The sequence below is a fragment of the Sciurus carolinensis genome, chromosome 4, assembly GCF_902686445.1.
Source record: "Sciurus carolinensis chromosome 4, mSciCar1.2, whole genome shotgun sequence".
Taxonomy (NCBI): domain Eukaryota; kingdom Metazoa; phylum Chordata; class Mammalia; order Rodentia; family Sciuridae; genus Sciurus; species Sciurus carolinensis.
Window position 1 is genome coordinate 137,005,866 of NC_062216.1, and position 19,761 is coordinate 137,025,626.

At 31.9% G+C, this 19,761-nt stretch overlaps 1 protein-coding gene across 5 annotated transcripts in view; it reads left to right on the top strand.

Moving 5' to 3' along the window:
• The window catches only part of Syt1 (synaptotagmin 1), a 512,448-nt gene that overhangs the window by 151,890 nt on the left and 340,797 nt on the right, over positions 1–19,761 (top strand). For 4 of the 5 annotated variants that reach the window (XM_047549411.1, XM_047549410.1, XM_047549414.1 and 1 more), the window contains one exon: positions 11,992–12,057. The gene's annotated coding sequence lies outside the window, so the exon portion shown is untranslated. Of the gene's footprint in view, positions 1–10,468; positions 10,495–11,991; positions 12,058–19,761 lie in introns of all 5 variants that reach the window. The other variant, XM_047549412.1, reaches the window with a different exon arrangement.

A 19,761-nucleotide genomic window follows, 5' to 3' on the forward strand; every position in this document is an offset into this window, starting at 1 on the left:
ATATGCTATACATTTCATAATTCACATTTTAAGTTCTGTTTTATAGTATTTTATTTTTCAAATCTTATACCACAAATTTAAATAAAATTTTGCCTATTCAAATAAGTTCTAGTAAATTCTTTTGCTACATATATCTTCTCTTGAAAAACCTGCATTTGCTTCTGTGGGCCAGTCTTCTTTTCCAAACTGTTTCTCTTATTTCTCTCCTCTTCCCGTACTGACCTCATTCTCCTCCCACACCAATGAATTGTCTAGAATCCACACATGCCCAGTGCTTTTTCTTTCTGCATAATTTTGGTCTGACACCTCTAACTGAAACACTTATCTGTTAAAATTCAGGGGAAAAAACTAATCATCCTCCAAGAACTATATGCCCTAATGAGCTTTTGCTCTAGTGTTGAGTTTTAGTTGGTATGAATAGAGAACTCATGGTCGAGTAGGGTTGTCAATAGATTTAAATTCTATGTTTCATCTTCTGGATTAAAATTTCTTGAAAGCAGAAAAAAATTCCTTGAGACTTCTCATTTTTGTATTTCAAACAGTGCTTGGAGGAAGTACTTTAAGCAAAGTGTTTTATCAGTAAAGTATTTTAAATGAATATATATTATGAATAGATTGAATCAATTATTTTGGTAAGTCTATCACAGAATAAAAGGAACAAAAAGTTATTTTTAAGATTTTTATGATCCTTGCCTTAGTCTTAAATTTTTTTTTATTATATGCATGTAGAAACGTGTCACAGTGAATCCAACTATTATGTACAGTTTATTATGAACCAACAGAATACTCTTTAAAGTGGTTTCATGTTTAAATTAAGTGGTAAGTACAGTAATATTATCAGCTCTAATTTTCCTAGGAGTATACCTATATTTTCTTTAAATAATGACTAAATTTAGATAAAACATTTTGAGTTTTTCTTAGTTATATATAATATCATAATAGAGTTTAATATGCTTCAATTCTTATCTCCAATAACCACCATCTAAATTCTGGAATTATTTCTCATTTACATAAATTCCAGAAAGAATAAAGCATGTATGCATTAAGTACAGAATAAGCACTCACCTAAATTTTAAAGATTGATTTATATAAATAAAATCTATTGAAATCAGCTTCTTTAATAAAATATGAATAAACTAAAAAATTAACAAACTAGTGTTGCTTATAATTATATTAACTATTAATGCCAGTTATCACCTGTGTTAAAAGTTCGTTTAAAACATCAATGATAGGAACATTTTCCTGATTTAATAAAAGTAGCATATAAATTTTATACCTCCTGCAAATGCTTGACTTTTGATTTTAAATAAAAATTTGAAAATTTTTAATTTTGTTTGATGTGAATTTTTATTTTGTTTACTTTGAAATTTTCAATTGTAAAATTTGAGACTGCAATAGAATATGCCTACTATGTTCACCAGATCTTCCATGTTAACATAATTTTTTGGCATTTGTTTCTTTTTAACAAATAAGCATGAATACTGCAGCACAGGAACAACTTCTTGGGACTGTGAGTAATCTGTAATAGTTTGCCAGAAATAAACGATTTTGTTTTTGTGGTTTGTACCTTAAACCACGAATATTTCAGCTTTGACTCCCCATTTAGGTGATTTTCCTTGTTATTTTTAATCATATCATATAACTTTCATATTAGATATATCACAGAATTAACCATGGATCTTTTTCATAAAACTTAAGAGAAGTGAATAATTAAAGGCAAGGGTCTAAGATTTTAAGGATAGCAATCAGACTGGGAGAGAGAAAAAGGGGAAGAGTACAGAAAAAGATATAATGCTGTGTTTATGAGATTGCTACTCATGGAAAACGTCAAATATATACATACATATGGAAAACTATTTCTCACACTCCTTTTCAATTGATGGTCACAAAGCATATTTTAATTTTGAAGTTCTGTATAAGCCTTTATGAAAACATACAGATTGTAAATATAAATAAATGTCATAGAAGGTGACTAAAAGTGATTTCCATGTCCTGCACAATAGCTAAATATCCTATAAAAATCAAATCAAAATCATGTGTACATAAAAAAGAGCATCACTAGCACTTAGTCTAATTGTATCTCCATGATTCAATAATACTACTCAAGGAGAAAAGTAAGTTTGTAGTTAGAAGATGCTGTGTAGAGAAAGGGAACTGACTGAATCCTTCAATAGTTTAGTTCAACACACATTTATTTAAAGCTTCATATATAACCAGCAATGTGCTAGGTACTGTGAATTGAATATTAATTAGATAGTTTCTTTTGGAGAGCTTCCTTTACCATGTATTAAACACAAAAGCAAGTATCAGAATAATGCACCAAGTGATATTATAGAGATTTGAATTTTATTCACAGGGACTTTGTCTTCTAATTTTTAAAATTTTTTTACAGACTGCATTTTGATTCATTGTACACAAATGGGATACATCATTTCGTTTCTATGACTGTACCACACAACTCCTAGAATAGTACCCTAGAAAACTTGTTGAGATTTGCCTGTGCAGAGATGGAACTGTGGCTTCACACAAGGCTGCCTCCAGTGTTAAAAATAAGACTGTGATTTGTATTCAACCTGGAAGATAGTTGGAGCCATCCCATCAATCTCTGCTGACCAAGTTTACTCTTCTTAACATAGTTAGCATTTAAATGATTTTATTTTAGTGGCATTTTAGTTCATGTGAAAATTATTAGTAAAATTAAAAATCCACATGTGGTTGATGGTATTGCATAGACTTCATTTAAGTTTGTTAAAATGAATCATTATATGATTATTTTCTGATTATCCCTTATTTCAAGGATATGTAATTGATTATAAAAAAAATCACTTTCCTATAAAAAAATGACTCAACCTTAATGTATGTCTAAAAAACAAAATTACCTATGGTATTCTATGGCAAATACTACACTGAAATATGCAGCAAAGATTCTCTGCTATAGTATGTAATTCTAAAAGAAATTTTAATTTCAAATTGAAGGTTGGTCTACCATCGAATTTTATATCAAAGGAACAAAAACTCAAACCCTTATAATCCTGCCCAGTCTTATCTCTCCAAAAATGAGGAATTAGTCTAATATTTCTCTGAACATATTCTTTTGTCAGTGAAAATTTAGTTGCCATTCACATTAGATATCAAGAGGATCAAAGAGTGGAAGCTGAGAGAACAGCTCATCCATGTTATTGCCTCACCTGATCTGCTGTTATTCTATTCATTATATCATTTCATGGGTGAAATGAGAATCTTTTCTACACTAACTAAAATAGTGTTGATTTTAAAGTGAAATTGTATTGAACTCTCCCACAAATCTCAAATGCTAGAGCACCCAATTGCTTTTTCTAGTGAAAAATTTAGTATGACTTAACCGTACTTCCCTTGTGTGATTTATTAGATGTTCTCCATTTCTCTCCAACACATTTAGGGCTTTTTAAAGAATATCTTTAAATTCTTCTCTGAATAAGTCATTGACTTAGAACTTCATATGGTTGTATTAATGGCCTTTGCAAGAAAAAGAAAAACTTTATCATAAATAATTGGTTTGTTCTTATTTATGGCAAGCATTTTTCTTAGCATCCCCTCCTACCTTGGGTCCTTTCTTTCTATCAGTTAGTTTTCATTCATTGTTTGCTGGACAATCCATTGGATAGTCTACAGTCCAGTGTTCTGAAACTGTAACTTCATATTTACTCAGTTTCAGGGTGAAAAATTCCATTCCATTCTTTGATTATTTCCAACTCCTCATATCAAAATCTCAGAACTATTTTTTAAAGTTTGTTTGATCCAAAGTAAATGCTTAAAAGTTTTATTTCTAGGACTTTTGGAATTAAAGAAATGTATTCATTATGTAAGCAAGTTCAAACTTTCCACCAAAAGTTTAATATTTGAGTCTGCTGAAATAAACTAGTAATAAATTAACAGGGAAAAAATAAAAATTGATTTGTTCATAGCTTTATGTGACACTTCAAATGGAAGACACAAAGACTCTGGAGTATAAACTCTCCATTTTCATTCCTATGTCAGATGAAGAATGGATAGCTATGTAAAAATATGGTTGGTCTAATGGTAATTAATCCAGGGGGGACCCATCAGGTATGAATCTGAATCTGTCTTCAGATTCTATGTGACCTCTATTCACAGGGTTTCTTTCAGGTACGGGGCAGGACCCTTTCTGGAATGGGTGTCTCATGACCTGCAATCAAAATACATCAGAGAATGTCTTTGTGGCCAAACTTCACATAGAAAAGCCAGGGAAATTTAGGGAAATATTTTTAGATTTTATAGCTGACTTCGGGAAAAGATGATATGCTTTTGATGACCCACCTCAGGGAAGAGGAATTCTAGTTTCTATGATTTGCCTTGGGGGAGAAAAAGGCAGGTATGAGATGATTAGAGAACAACTTTGCTTCTGAGGACTTCACTTTAGGATATCATTTTCCAATTTCCAATAATTTAAAGGATTGAAAGTGTGGCTCTCTCGGTTAACATGGACATTTATGATTCCAAGTTGTCACAGAATGTCTTTTACCCATCTAGTATTTTGCAGCATCCCAAATTTTCACTCATATTTTGTAGACTTTAATTAAGAGAAAATTTATCTCTAGACCTCCATGACCATGCAGTTTTATTTGCTGCCTAATATATGTGAACTACATAAAAATAGACATCCTGGAGTTAAAAGTACTATAACAAATGTTTTATGTATATTATAATAAACATATACTAAGGGAAATCCTACAATATGAAATAATCATGTATATAGAAGCCTGTTTTATTGATTTTGGAATTGTTTAATATAGAAATCATGATGTTCAGGCAAAACCTCTGAAGGTCTGATCAATTCAAAGAAGTTTATATATTTGTACATTGTTTGGAAAGTCTTCTTTTTTAAGATTTTTGTTGTTCAAAGATTAAATATTTTCAACTACTTTTAGAAATCTCAGTAAATGAGTTAATAAATGAGATACCTCAATAAATGTGTTACCTTAGCCACTTGCCTGCCAGTAAATGTTGTTATTTTATCCCCATTTTGCAGAAGAAGCAAATAAGATGAAGAAAATGTATATGAAATGCTTCAATGTGATACAATAAGTAGTAGAGGAAGATCTAGAAGATAATTTTCCTACCTTCTCAAAGTTCATTCTAGCTCAACTGAGACCAAGTTGTGAGGGGGGAAAATAGGATTCAGATACAGACAGAATTGAATTTAGTACCTGACTCCACCACATACCAACTCCAAGGAAGTTGCTAATAAGTAAACAGAGATATTTAACACCTATATTACCATTTCCTTTCAAATATGAATGTGATAAATGTGCAAGCTGCTGAATGTGGCTTATTAAATGCAGTTATAATTTTTAAAAACTGCTTCTATATATAAATGTGTATATACATAATATATACATATATATTATACATATATAAAATCTCCAGCAATGCACCCTTGAAGAGGGCAGGTTTTTTCTGAATATAAAGGTCCTGGATATCTGTAAAATAATCTATTGTCTTTTACAGTCATACACCCTTTTGAGTTACCTGAAAGCCAGTGTCTTAAAGAAAAAAAAATATAATGAAGATGGTGTCTTAAGGGCAAGTTTAACATAAGATACTGCTCACTTCTTACAGTTATTCCCCAACGTACATACAACAGAGGGGACCAAAGACCATTTCCTCAAGGCTACAGGTCTGACCTGCTGGCCTTATGCTTCCAAACTTAGAACCTTCCTACAACTGCCATCAGAGTGTAAGGGATTGAGCTAAACTCAGAATTCAGCAAATCACCAAAGACAAGCCCATCAGCACAAAACTATAAAGATCTCATGCCACGTCAGAAAACCCTACTTACCCTTCACTGTCACATTGCTGGGTTTGAATTTGGGACTAACCAAGTTTAGATAAATCATTTTCTCTCCTTTAGCCTCATTGTGTATGGAGAATTGCTGCCCGACCCTGAATACCTATCCTCCAATAAGTTAGGAGAAATGAATCAACTTTTTATTTTTTATCATGTCACCCATATCTTCTGCCTGTCCTGTCAGAAAATGTGCATAGTCGAAATAACTACCTTGGGATACTTTGTGAAGATATTTGTTTGGTTCCTTCTTTTATAAATTCAGCAGCACTGTACTATTTCATCTCAATATTCTCCACAGTCTCTTGTTTTTGGAGAACTAGAATCCATAGAAAATCAAAGCTCTCTGAAAATGAACCAATTCTTTTGAGTTCCCAGTCCCTTGTTTCTTCCTCTTCATTTGTAACTTCTCTGTTCACCCATCACTCCCTGCCCACAGAGACACCAATTCTGCTGTCACTGTCCCTCCAGTTTCCTTATGGGGGTATTACTACAGAGATCTTTTTTGAACATAAAATCATGACATCCTCTTCTTATAAAGCTGAGAAAATATTCTCTATTCATGTCTGCAGTGAATCAAACTCAAATGGCATGCAGATTTCAATTCATATTTTCTGATGCTTCTAATACGATTCAGACTATTTTCATTAAACATCTGAGCACCATTGATGAGTACATGGCCCACTCCATCCTCCCTAAAACGTCTAGAAGAATATGACATGGAGAAGAAAGGAAAGACAGATACATCCCAGAAGACCCAGGATCACCAGTCAGACTTGATGGCTGTGAAGTCATTTTTGGCAGCTGTCCATCAGCATTTCTGTCCCTTTTCTGAGATTAGAGTATGTCCTGCCCCTCTCCATCTATTGCTGAGTGCATATTGAGCATCTATTCTTTTTAAGTATCACCTTTCTGTTGGGAAACACAAATGTGTGGTATGGGACCACGTCAAGTTGGAAAGACAAAACCAAAACCAGCAGAGAAAACTGAAATCTCCAGTACATAGTTGGTGAATCATGTGCTGCAGAATGTCAGTTCCTGACAAGTTGTAGGAAAAATAATGTAAGAGGAAGCCAGTGTTGACAAAGACGCAGGCAGCAATCATTCCACATGATGCTGAATCTGACATTTCTTTCTGGAATTACATATAGATCCTAAACTCCTTCAGCTTTCTCTCCTCTAACATCGGCATTCCCAATTCCATGACCTTGTAGTCAAAGAACATTGACATAAACTCCTGCCATTTTATGGCATCTTTTGAATGCTCTCCATTTCTGTTCACTTGAGGACTATAAATGTGGAGCTGGGAATGTGTCCAGTCACTCTGATTATCATAAAAAGAACAGATAAAAATGGTCTACATCTGCATATCTATACCATCCATACAAACAAAAACCACAAGTCGCCTTTTACATCCTCTCTTCTGTATTAAAATATCTTTCAATAGAACTTATTTTCCATTACTTGAAACAGAGCATTGCTCCTTTGTTCATCTTTCCTATTTCCCCCGGTTCTTTATAGAACTGATACCAGGATATTCTCTTCTACAGAAATGTTCACAATTGCCCCTTTTAATAAACAGAATGTATACAGAAATGTTTAGAGCTGGAGGCACCCAGGACAATCAGCTTTTTCCACTCTCATTTCACAGCAGATAAAATAGAGGTCAGGAAAGATGAAGTGATTCGCCTAGGGTCAAACACTGGATAGAGGCAGAGTCAGAACTACATTATAGGATTCTGAATTTTACTTTGTCAACATACAATATTATTCATTCCATGAACATTTGCTTACATGGCATGCATCATTCTAGGTCCTGGGGGCCCACAGGGGACCCCACGGGCACAATTCTGCTCCAGTCATTCACATTCCTGCCGTTATTCTCTCCTAGGTCTGTGCACAGTGACTTTGCTATATATTTCTTTAAAAAAAATAGTTTCATTTCTTAATGCTTTAGTGCCCTTATCTTCATTCAGTCCCAATTAACTTCCCCAAGCTTCTCATTTAATTAATTCCCATCCTCCTTTTCAAGGTACATACTGGCTCTCCTGAGTTACTGCCATGCCGCCTCATTATCATCCCCCCATTCTAAAATAATTATTTTAAGTATAATGAAAATGTTAAACATGGCTGAACCCAGTATGTGATTATTGTAACTCCAACTGCCAACAAATGTTTTAGTATTTGCTGACTTGTATAATAAAGTGTCACAACAGAAAAATAAGTAGCTCATTCATCGTAACCCTCCTTCCTTTTCTTTAGTCCTTGTTGGTAAGCATTTTCTTCTATCAGAACAGAACAAGCTTGTAGACATAGCTTCCTAAATGGCTGTCAATGGTTTAGACACAAAGAGAAAAAAGAAAAAAAAAAAAAACAGAAAATTCCTTTATCCAAAACATCCTCTGGCCTTATACCTTTATCTCAAAGAAAGGCTGTCTTTTGTATCCTTGCTTTTTACATCTACTGGTAACACCATAGGTACCTGTAGTGATTGCATTTATTTATAGAATATTATTTAATAGAATATTTTCTTTCCACTAATACTTTTCAATAGTTATCTAGATAAATATCATTATTTTTATAATTATAGATGGAATAAAACAACCTTGTGTTTAATGAACAAAACTAAAATGGTCACAGTCCAGTGTAATGTGGTATAGACATTTTGTTTTAATATAATAGTTTTAAACATAGTTTTATAGACTCTCTTTTTTTAGAATTTTTGTTTCTCTATAATTTCAAACTAACCAAATTTATACTAGCAAAGATAGTACAAATTTCAACATTCCCATTACCTGGATTCACCATTTACATTTTTATTTTCTCTCCCTCTCTCTTGTCTCTTTTCATACATTCATAAACACATTCATATATATACACACACTGTATGTATATGATCTATTACTTTAACAATGGCTAAAAAAATCATTAATGGTTTGTAATCCTAATCTTAATTTTATTTATAGAATTCTATTTATAGAATTAAGCAAAATACTGCATGTTTTAGGTATTATAAATAATATAAAAACTTGGGGTTTTTTTGATGGGGAGGGTTATACACACACACACACACACACACACATACTGCACATATACAGACAATATAATACATATATTGATAATACATTTTTCTCTGCACCATTTTCAACTGAATTGGAGACATGGTGTGCCATATCCTGAATACTTTAATGTATAAAATGTATCAGTGTATTTCCCAAGGACAGGACATACTCTTACCCTACACAGAATATTTTCAGACATAGGCAATTTAGCCCTGATATAATACCATTCTCTAATTTACAGCCTATATTCAACTTTCCTCCAATGTCCCAATGATGTTCTTAAAAGGTAATTGTGTCCCAATCCCCCTAATCCTGAGTCAGCGATTGCCTTTAGTTGTTGTGCAATACTTTATTTTTGTGTTTGAAAGCTTACCCTCAGTCAGTAATGACCTGGATAATGTCCCTTTTTAAAGTTATCTCTGCTTGCCAACTGTTGTTCCAAGAATAAGAATTTAAGCCAAAAGATATCTAATAAAATCCCGAGGATTAGTGATAACCATTCTGAGGATATTGCAAGTCAGCTTCATAACTATGTCTGTACCACAATTTTTGTCATTTTAGTAGGAGGGTGTCCAAGAGAGGACACACTGAGTTGATCTGTATTTTACTGTTTGACATTTTAAAACTTTGGTATTGGGATTCTGTTAGCATCCCAGTCTTTAGACTAAAATGGGAATTATAAGTGACCATGGTACAAAGTTTTACAGAGCACTCTTTAAAACCAACTCTAAATAAATATTTACCTTAGTGGTATTAGGGAAGGATCAATTAAAATCAGTATTTTCATCAAAATGTAATGTTTCAGGTATGTAAAAGCAAAGCTTGGAGGTAAATGTTAGTAATTTGTAGAAAATAGTTATCTTTTTAATTAAACTTCTGTGAAGTTTTGAACATTCAACATTAATATAAATAGTTCCCTCAAAAAATGACAAGAAAACAAGTGTAATAGTATTTATAATGTCTAAATCATGCTGTGTTTTTGTTTAATTCTATAAAAAGCATTATGATTAGGGTCATCAGGTACAAGTGATTTGCTTTCTAGTCACTGTTGAAGTAATTTTCTTTTTTCTCCATATCAAGTATACTTCTGATATTGGATAAAAATAGCACTAAAAATCATTAGCTTCATTGATTATGAATACATATAACGTTTAGTGAAAAATAGACAAACTTAACTAAACAGATTCATGTTATCTCTTTGTTAACACAAAATCATAAAAATACCAAATCTCAACACCAGGAAATTGGGTGAGTAAGACCATTTATTTCATTGAAAGATCAGATAGATGCTGGAAGGTGCAAAATTATCCTGTGTTATTTTTACTTTCTCCTCGAAAATAAAAAGAAGGAATTTATACACAAAGGAGACAGAAATTAGCTACCAGAAAAACACTGTACACATCCATATTTGAAGCATAAATAAGAAAATAGTTGTTTGTTCCCTACAGTAGAACAGGCTTGTTGTCCATTCATCCTTGTGATAGATATGTATGCAAAACCAAAATGAAATCAAATCCCTGCAGATAGCATAAGTCACAAAAACTGTTTAATCCTTTCATAGCATCCCTTTGGGAAGTCAGCTCCGTGGTAAGTAGTCATGTGCAATATATATATAGTGTCAAGCATTCTCTTTTATTTTTTAATAGAAAGACTTTGTTTTCTCTGACAGGTTTTTTTCATATCTCTTTAAAGAGCTATATGCCACTCTATTTATTTTAATGTGCATGCCTGTAGAATCTTGTAGTTTTAGCATACTGACACTTTTTTTATTAAAACAAAAACTATGGAAATCTTATCTAAAATTGATTGTAGCTCAAAATTGTATTTTAAGAGGCACTCAGGCAAAACTAAATGCATTTTAACATTGCTCTTCCTAATGGATTTTACTAGAAAACAGTTGAGTTTCAAGCAAGAATAAAATGAAAGCGGACCTTGGAGGCTTAATCATTGAACAGATGTAGTAAGTGCAGCTTTGGAAATATAGTTGTCACTTCAGATCTTTTCCACACAGTGCCTGTGTAAGCCAGTAATGAGAGCTGCTGGCATTGTAATATTTGTGTAGTTCTGTTGACAACAGATGCTACTAGAACTCTTAAAATCAAAGAAGCAGGTCTATCATGAACCTATCTTTCAAATTTTCATTCTTTCTTGGCTTTTATTCTACTTAAATTTTTTGAAGACTGAAAATGATGAGAACTTTTATCAAGAGGTACTCATCTCTAGAATTGTTAAATTTCTGCTTATGAGTTGCTAATGTCAAACCAAGTTAGAAATTCTTGACATCTTTATTACATTAAAGCAATTCTTGATATTGATTCCTGGAAAGGATTTCATTTTCTTATTTTCTAAGCTGAAAGTTGTACTTTTTGTGCAATGGTTTGTATTTGTTTTTCTCCTAACTCCTGATGGGTTTATAGTGTGTTTATGTGTATATATATAAAAACACATATATGTGTATATACACACACACACAGTATATATATATATATATATACTGTGTGTGTGTGTGTGTCCATATCAATATATCCTAACTATTAGATTAATGCTAGTTTATATCTACACATTGATTAGGCCCTGAAAATAGGCAAATATATATAATATATTGATGTTTTCCTAATTCCAGTGAAAAATATAAAATTTAAAAGTAACCCAAGATGTATAAAATTGATTTATAGTAAGTATATTAATGCTTGATACAGCACAAAACATTTAATTGACTAAGAGTTGTGTGATTCCTTTTTAATGAATACAATAATGTAATATTCTCTAATATCTGCATATCTGCCTGTTTCACTTTTCAAACAGAAACAGTCTAGTATAGGAAACAGTTTCTTGATCTACATTTTATAAAATCAATATGTAAATTATCTACAGAATTTTAATCTATAGCTCTCCAAACCAACTTTAATATTCTATTATACTGTATATACTAAATATACATGAACATGGTTTTTATTTGGACTATATGTTGCAAGATTTTAGGGAGAAATCAAATAATAAAGTGATTGCTAAATTTATGAGAATCTGAATAATTCTGCATTCTGTATAGTCAAGTAATCACAATACATGCTGTTTTTCCTTTAGACAAAAAAGAGAACTCTGAAGGAAAGAAAACGAAGAACCAAATACACCAAAATTCCTACCAGAACAGTAAGTACTTTTATGACACGATAATTATAACAGAAATTCCTTAAAATTAGAAGTGTGTATGTATTTTATAAAAATACTTGCCTTTCTGTTTTGAAAGCTAAATTAGCATAGTAAGCAAGTGGAACCTTCTGAAACTCAATTTCAATTTACTAGAGTGGACTGGAAATCATTTATCCTATAATCCTCTTAGGTAAGAGGGCAAGGTAATCTTTGTCATACATCTCTGGTCCTAAAAATGTTTATGTTGACTGTCATCTCTTTTGAGTAGAATCATATCATTCTTAATTCTAAAGAGGAAAAAATGTGATAAGAAAAATTTAATCAAAACCACCTCACTTTCTTTCACTTTAGAGTATTGACATGAGTCCTTTGTTTGTGGTCATTAAATTGGAATTATTTAAAATGGCAACCATCTGCAGGCTTAAAATCTATAGTTTACACTCATTATATATTCCTTTCTAATCTGTGCCTTAACTATGAAATGTATTTCCTTACTTAACTATTACTTAATAGTGATAATAGTTTTCTGTATATGTTTTTATTAAGCAAAACTGAGTATATCTTGATGTTATCCTTTGCAGAATTGGTATCATTGTAAAGTTTCCCTAGATGCAAACAACTAAGTTTTGAATATGTGACTATCAAAAACAATAAAATGAAGGTAAATAAGCAATATCCAGGCAGATGACCCAAAACTGCATCACTTTTACTACCATGGTGGTTTTGAAAGAAGTTTGATTGAAAATGCAGTTCCCTAAAATTTCAAACAGAAATGTTAAGTGATAGTGATTTTAGAAAATCAAAATCTCACTTTATATCAAAATACAATGAAGTTCAAAGGAAAGAATGTAATTTTGATATAAAAAGATGTATAAGTTTTCTAGGCTGTATACAAATTACACTTAAAATTTTCTAACCTCAAATCCTTTATTGTATATGTCATATCTTAATTTTGAATAATTATACATAATTGATCATGGTCATGATTATATAAAGGAAATGTCTCTGAAATCTGTTCCATTTGTTTCTGAAGTATGAAAGGAGCAGGGATAACAGGATGTTTGTTTCTTTTACTTACCTATCCACATATCACTCCTGGTCAGCTTCACTTTTAACAAAGCATGCTACTTCTTAATGTTTGTTGTAGTTAGGAATGATTATACTTTTAAAATTTTTATATCAGAGTTTTTAAAATTCAAAATAGTCACTTTTGGTAAAACTGTTCTTTGATTTAAAATATATGAAAGACAGTTTGGGGTTGCAGAACAGGTTATAAACTTGTCTGCATAGATCTGGATATAAGAATAATTTAACAATCAGATTTTTGGTATCATACATATTATTTAAACTCTGCCAATGTGAACATGTTACAAGATATGAAATAAATGAGAAATTTGTTTTGGCATTTTTTTTTCATCATCTTCTAACAGAGAAAGTCAACTAAGTCATTCATTCAAAACAAGCATTTTTCTACACTTTAAAGATTAGGCTCTCTTTAGGTGTTTTGTTTAGATCTATAATTCAATTTTTAATCATAATTTCAATTCTGTGCATTACTAATTAGAAATGAGTTGGATTTTTAAATGATAGAACCAGAGATATTTAAGTTATTTATATAAGAAGCAAATTTCTATTTAACCCCCTCATCATTTCTTAGGCTTAGTATAATTTCACTGGGAAAACCTGTCAATAACAACTGCTTTTCTGATGATATTTATGTATAAGTGATTTGATCTGTTGTTCAGGTGACTTATGTAAGTTCTTTGAACTTTCATGATTGTGTTGAAATAGGATCTAGTGTGGTGTACTTTGGGGGAATCCCACTCAAGAATTAAGGTCTGTTCATTTGGAATAATCCTGAAGAAAAAGTAACCTGTTTCCAAGGAAGAAGTTCTGTGTCTTCCTGGTGCATGTTGTAGTTGTGTTACTTTTATTCTCAGTTTAAGTGTCTACCATTTAACAATGATATGCCAACTCCCTCATAAATAATAGCTTACAAAGAAAAAATGACTTTAATTCAAACCCATAAAATTAAAAATGTGGTTTATTCCTTTAAATTTTCATCAAATACTTATGAAAAATGCTTTGAATTGGAAAAAAATTGTTAAACATAAATGTCAATACATGTTTAACCTCTGAAGCATTCATGAGTTAAGAATGGTCAGAACATGGAAAAAAACATGATATAAGATAAATACAATAGATAACATGCTACTTTTGTTGTCTTTATGTTTAGAACGTGTGCCTGTGTGCTAGTCCTTGAATAATGTATGAGTTCTTACAATTTGTATTTGAATCAAACTTCGTAAATGACTTTTAACATAGGAAAACCATAAAAAAAAACTCCTATAATTTTGCCTTAAAACTCATAACTTAAGAACCAGTTAGGAATTGATTAAAATATTACTCAAAACATTTTATTAGAGTACACTGCATTTATACTTCACAAAACTTTTCATGTTTAAGATAAGGAATAAAAGGAAAAGGGACTATTGAAAACCGTGTTTTTACAATAATGATTTTCCTCTCAATTGCTGAACACTCTGGTACTTTCAGGAACTTCATGGGTCTGCTCTCCATAGACTATGATTGCACTGGATAATAATAATAACAAAGAGGAGGCATTTTTAAAAATCATTCAGATGCTCAGGCATCCATCTTGGGAATTATTCATATTATCCTAGATTTGCAAAATCTCTTTAAATACTACTGGGAGTCCATGTTCTCACTCAAAGCATGACTATTATTAACAGTCGAGCTTTCCTGGGACACTAAATAAGTTTCAGTTTCAGTTAGAAAGATTCTAATGCCTAGCAGATTTTAACCAGTAAAACCCTTTGTGATTCATTGGAGAATAAATATGATTTGCAAATGCCCCTCACGAGTTTTATTTAGTCAAATCTTTCTCTATTACAAGTAACAAGTCCCTGTAATAATAAAATATAAGCCTGTGTGTGTGTGTGTGTGTGTGTGTGTGTGTGTGTGTGTGACAGTAGTATAGAGCTAGGAGAAAATTTAGAAGTCGTTCAGTCAAATATTCTCATTTTATAGAGATTACCTCCTCTAATATTCTCATTTACAGGGGGTCAAATAGGTCAAGTCATTTATCCAAGCTCCTTATATCTAGTGGCAGAATTGAAAAAAATATTCTGGCCTAATTAACCATCATTTTTTTTCTATCTGCCATATTGACTAAAAGTATTTATATAAAAAAATGAGGATCTCAGAATGAACCTCTTCTCCAAATTTAAACTTTTCTCCAGCCACACTGTTTGAATAATTATTTACCCAGTCTCTACCTATCTAAAATTGTATTTTGATAGACAGACAACCAGACAGGAAGGAATCTTTGTTTTGGCTTGATTCAATGATTCCTCTCATAGCAATGCATCCAAAGCATAAAGAAAGGTGAAGTTATTCAAGAGCACACAGTCAAGACACTACTGGATAAAAATAATACACAACAATAATACATTCATTCATTTATGCAGTCGGCCTGTGGCAACAGTTAAGCAAATTATCTTCTTTCATTTTCTATTTTGTCACCTGAATAACAAAATAAATAAATAAACATCTGCCCAGGCTGCTTCCAGGTCTCTCTGTATCAAATTAAATGTATGGGGATCTCTGCAGTGGCATTTAATTATAAATTTTGAGTATTCCATTGTTATATTAAACCTTATACTGTGTTATTATAAAAAAGAACTTTCTTTTGTGAAAATTTAGCTTAATGATTCATGTGGTGTTGCATGTCATTCTTATAGTATGTACTTCTTAGATTTTTACATTATATTTTGTAGGCAAAGTAGTAGGCATTTTTTTATAGTTGTTTATAATGTCTGCTACTTTAGCTGGACTTCTCTTTTAAAAACTTCTGTATAATTTTGGAAATTCATTTATTTGTTGTTGATTATTCAACAATTTCTATTGAGTACCTACTGTATATATTGTTCCCTATAACTGGAGATATAGGAGTAAACAAAGCATAATATCTATTATCAGTAGTTTATATTTTGAGTAATTACAAATACTGGAATGTCTACTTCATGAAGAAAGCAACAACACTATTGATTTATACTAATAAATTATCTTTTCAAGATTCTTATGGGTTAAACATGGTAAGATTACTTTATGTTTATATTCACCACCGATTATTTAGTCACTTTTCTTGGGATATTGGGTAAAATGAATTTCCCAAAATTATTATTATTTGTAATAAAGCTAAAGTATATTCCAGTAAAGTATATTGGGGTATTTTTTGAAATATTAAAGAAGTTTTCTTCTATTGTCGTATTGCAGCATGATACTGGCTTTGGAAATTCTCTCTGATTTCACATTCCAGTTCTATCACTTACTGACTATGGGATGCAGGGCAGTTTAGTAGACATCTATATTTATTTTAAACTCTCCCTTAAAATTGTATAAATAAAATGAGTTATAGATCTGCTGCCCTTGATATGTCTTTGCTTATGTGATGGAGTTGGAATTAGGTTATAGTTACCCATTAAATTTTTTGAAAGGATTTAATCCATTATTTCCAAGAACTTACTTCCAGAAAGCACAAAGTTAATGACATTAATCCAAATGATTTGGCTATCTGAGTGGCTAGTTTTGATCTGCTATAGGGCATTATTTTGGGTTGCATTATTATCTTTTATAACTGAGAATGTTTGCTCTGGACAAAAAAGCTATATTTGACTCCTATTTATTCCATTTATTGGCTGTGTGTCTGCAGGAAGGGAATGTAAACTCTGCTTCCATCTCCTTATCTATAAAAATGAAAATAAATCCTATTTTATGGTTTTTTATATTAAAATGAGAAGACATGTCTATTAACTACTTATTACAGAAATTAGTACAATAATATAATAGTGAATTTGTTGTTGTAGGTACTATTACAAAAATCTCCTTTGCTATATCAAAGGGGCATTAAATTTATATAATCCTGAATAGACTACAGAGGAAGAGAAAGTATGAAGAAAAAGAGAAGTGGAGGCTGATTGGAAATCTTAGACACAATATGAAAATATGGTCTTGATCCCATAGGACAGGTTTACTTCAAGAGGAGACTACCCAGGGCCTCACCTAGGCCTCTCCCACCTTCAAGCAATCTAAGTATTAGACAGGGATTATAGCATAACGCTCTTTCAGAGAGTTCAAATGTAAAGCTCCAAGCCTTTGGGCAGCCTTCATAGCTGTAACTGAGTTGAATTAACAGGCATTGTAGTGTGAAGGGTGCCAAAACGGCTTTCTCCCTTACCAGGAAATTATTTCCTTTGGAGTCATATATGAGGTCATTTTCTCCAGAGAAAATAGATTTAACCCAACTGTAGGCTGAGCCGGTTTCCAAAAATTAGTTACATCCCACACATTACTACACACATCATTTCAAAGTGAAGGACAGCTCCATGCCATTGCATGACAGTTCTGCTTTCCAAATAAGTAAATAAAATTTTATATGTGATATCTAAAATCCAAATCACAAAATTTTTCTTTTCATTTCCACCAACAAAATTTCTTAAGTTAGTACATTTTCCCCTTAAAGTATAGAATATTTTACAAGTTTCTCTCCATTTTAGTACCTCAATTAATTATCTCTTGTTGAAAATTTTCAGTCACCATTTTAAGTGACTTTATTCTTAGGATTGCTCTTTTGCAAATACCATAAAAACCTCTTAGTAATACCACTTAGTAATACACTCATGAAATATCAATACTAATACTACTCCCCACTTTAAACATCGATTTTTTTATGCATCTAAAAATGTGTATACCAACTTTAAAAATAGCAATTCCTACTTCACAAAGACAATTCATGGTGAATATCTTATTTCCCCTTTCACTTTTGCTTTTATTTCTTTCTTATGCTAAAATTTAAAAAATTCTGGTTCAGCATATGCTCCATTGTATATTTGAGCAATTTATGTCTTATTCTTATGGTTAATGTGAATTTCTTAACCCTGCTATTGTTTTTGTTTTCCATTTTCAAAAGAATCCTGGCAAAGTCTATGTTTATGAATTTGTACAAAATGTTTCAGGCTAAGGAAAATATGTCTCTGAACAAACATTCAAAATAGCATTGGTTTGTAACTCACATGATCCCCAAAAGTAATAATGTGTGAATTTTCAGTAGCCTGAAATATATTTTAAGAAGTTTAAGTCTTGGCAGCAGACTTGTAAGTTACTAAGGATTTCCACTTAACTATTGTATGCGTGCATGTAATATTGACAACAATTAGTTACAACATCTCCTAGGAAATTTTTTATTAGATTTGTCATATTGAACTATGAATGATTTATTCTTCAACTTTCCTTCTTTTGAACTTTAAAATTTTTTTTTTCTAATTTGAGACAAGGTATTAATTCCCCCAAATTATATCTCTGATCATTAAATATTTCATATTATTTGTGACACCCCTGTATTCTAGAAAACAGATTTTTTTATTTATCTGAATTATGCCTATTAATAAAACTCTAGGACAAATTTTTATAATTGCATAATTATGAATATATCCATTGTTTCTACTTATGTTAAGAATTGGATGATTATCGGTGTGTTTTATAAAAGGCAAAACCAAATTTGTCATTCAGTGAGATGGCTGAAAAGCAGAGGGGAGAACAGGCAATTAGGAGTTATATAACAAAATCCATTTTAAGGTGTTGCCTTTCCATTTCATAAGATGGATATTTACTCAGGACAGTCACGCAAACAAACCTGTGAAAACTCAGTTTGTACTGAATCACTGTATTTATAGCTTTGGGATGGAGATGGCGGGAGTGAGAGGGAGACAAAGAGCACAGTGTTTCTCCATTTTTCCTGACCCAGCCCCAAATTTGCAAATATTTAAAGCCAGCTTCTCACAAGGCCTTCTCACTACCTCTAACCTTTGCTTTTTTCCCTGAAGTCATTCTGCCTCCCATCTAATATTCTCAACCAGCCTTTTCTTTAAAGTGGCTTTGCCTTCACATTTTCTGACCACAGTTCAGGTCAAAATACTCCAGTACAGCCATTATGGAGGAACTGCTAAGAAAAAAGTAACTGGGTCAAAGTATTCACACCATCCTTCTGTCTGCATCCTGCCCTCTCGTCCCTTCCCCACATTGTTAATTCAGCGAAACAAGTAACTTGAGGGATTTTAGGCAGTTTTAATGCTAAACTTAAGTAGAATGGTTAGAGATATTTGGAGAAAGGAACTAAGATAGGAGGAGCTTTTGCCTCAGAAGCAGCATCTCTGCACTGCCTTTGAGATGGTGTTAACATTTTCTTCTAGCCTTCTACTTAGAAGTCCTTGTTTTAGGACAAATAAGTTATTGGTGGGTCTTGCCAAACTTGTGATGGGAGCTGTCAATGAGGTGCAGAAGTAATCTGTAATGTGAAAAGACGCAGTAAAGTACATAATTAAGTCATCTTGCATATCTACATTTTAAAATTCCTTTAAATATCCCAAATATAAAACCATCCATTTACAAAAGAAAATATTTCAGTGCCCCCTCTATTTACAGGAAAACATTTTATTTGTATTCCATCTGTACCACTCTTTGGATCTAAAAACTCAGGTTAAAAAAAACTTTCATTTTCATTCGAACTTTACATGTAAATGTAATTAATATGGTTTCAGTATCAACCTCACTGTCAATGATCAGAGGAAAACACGCTGTGCTCTTTTTGTGCTGACTTCAACAGTTATGGAAGTGGCATGGTAC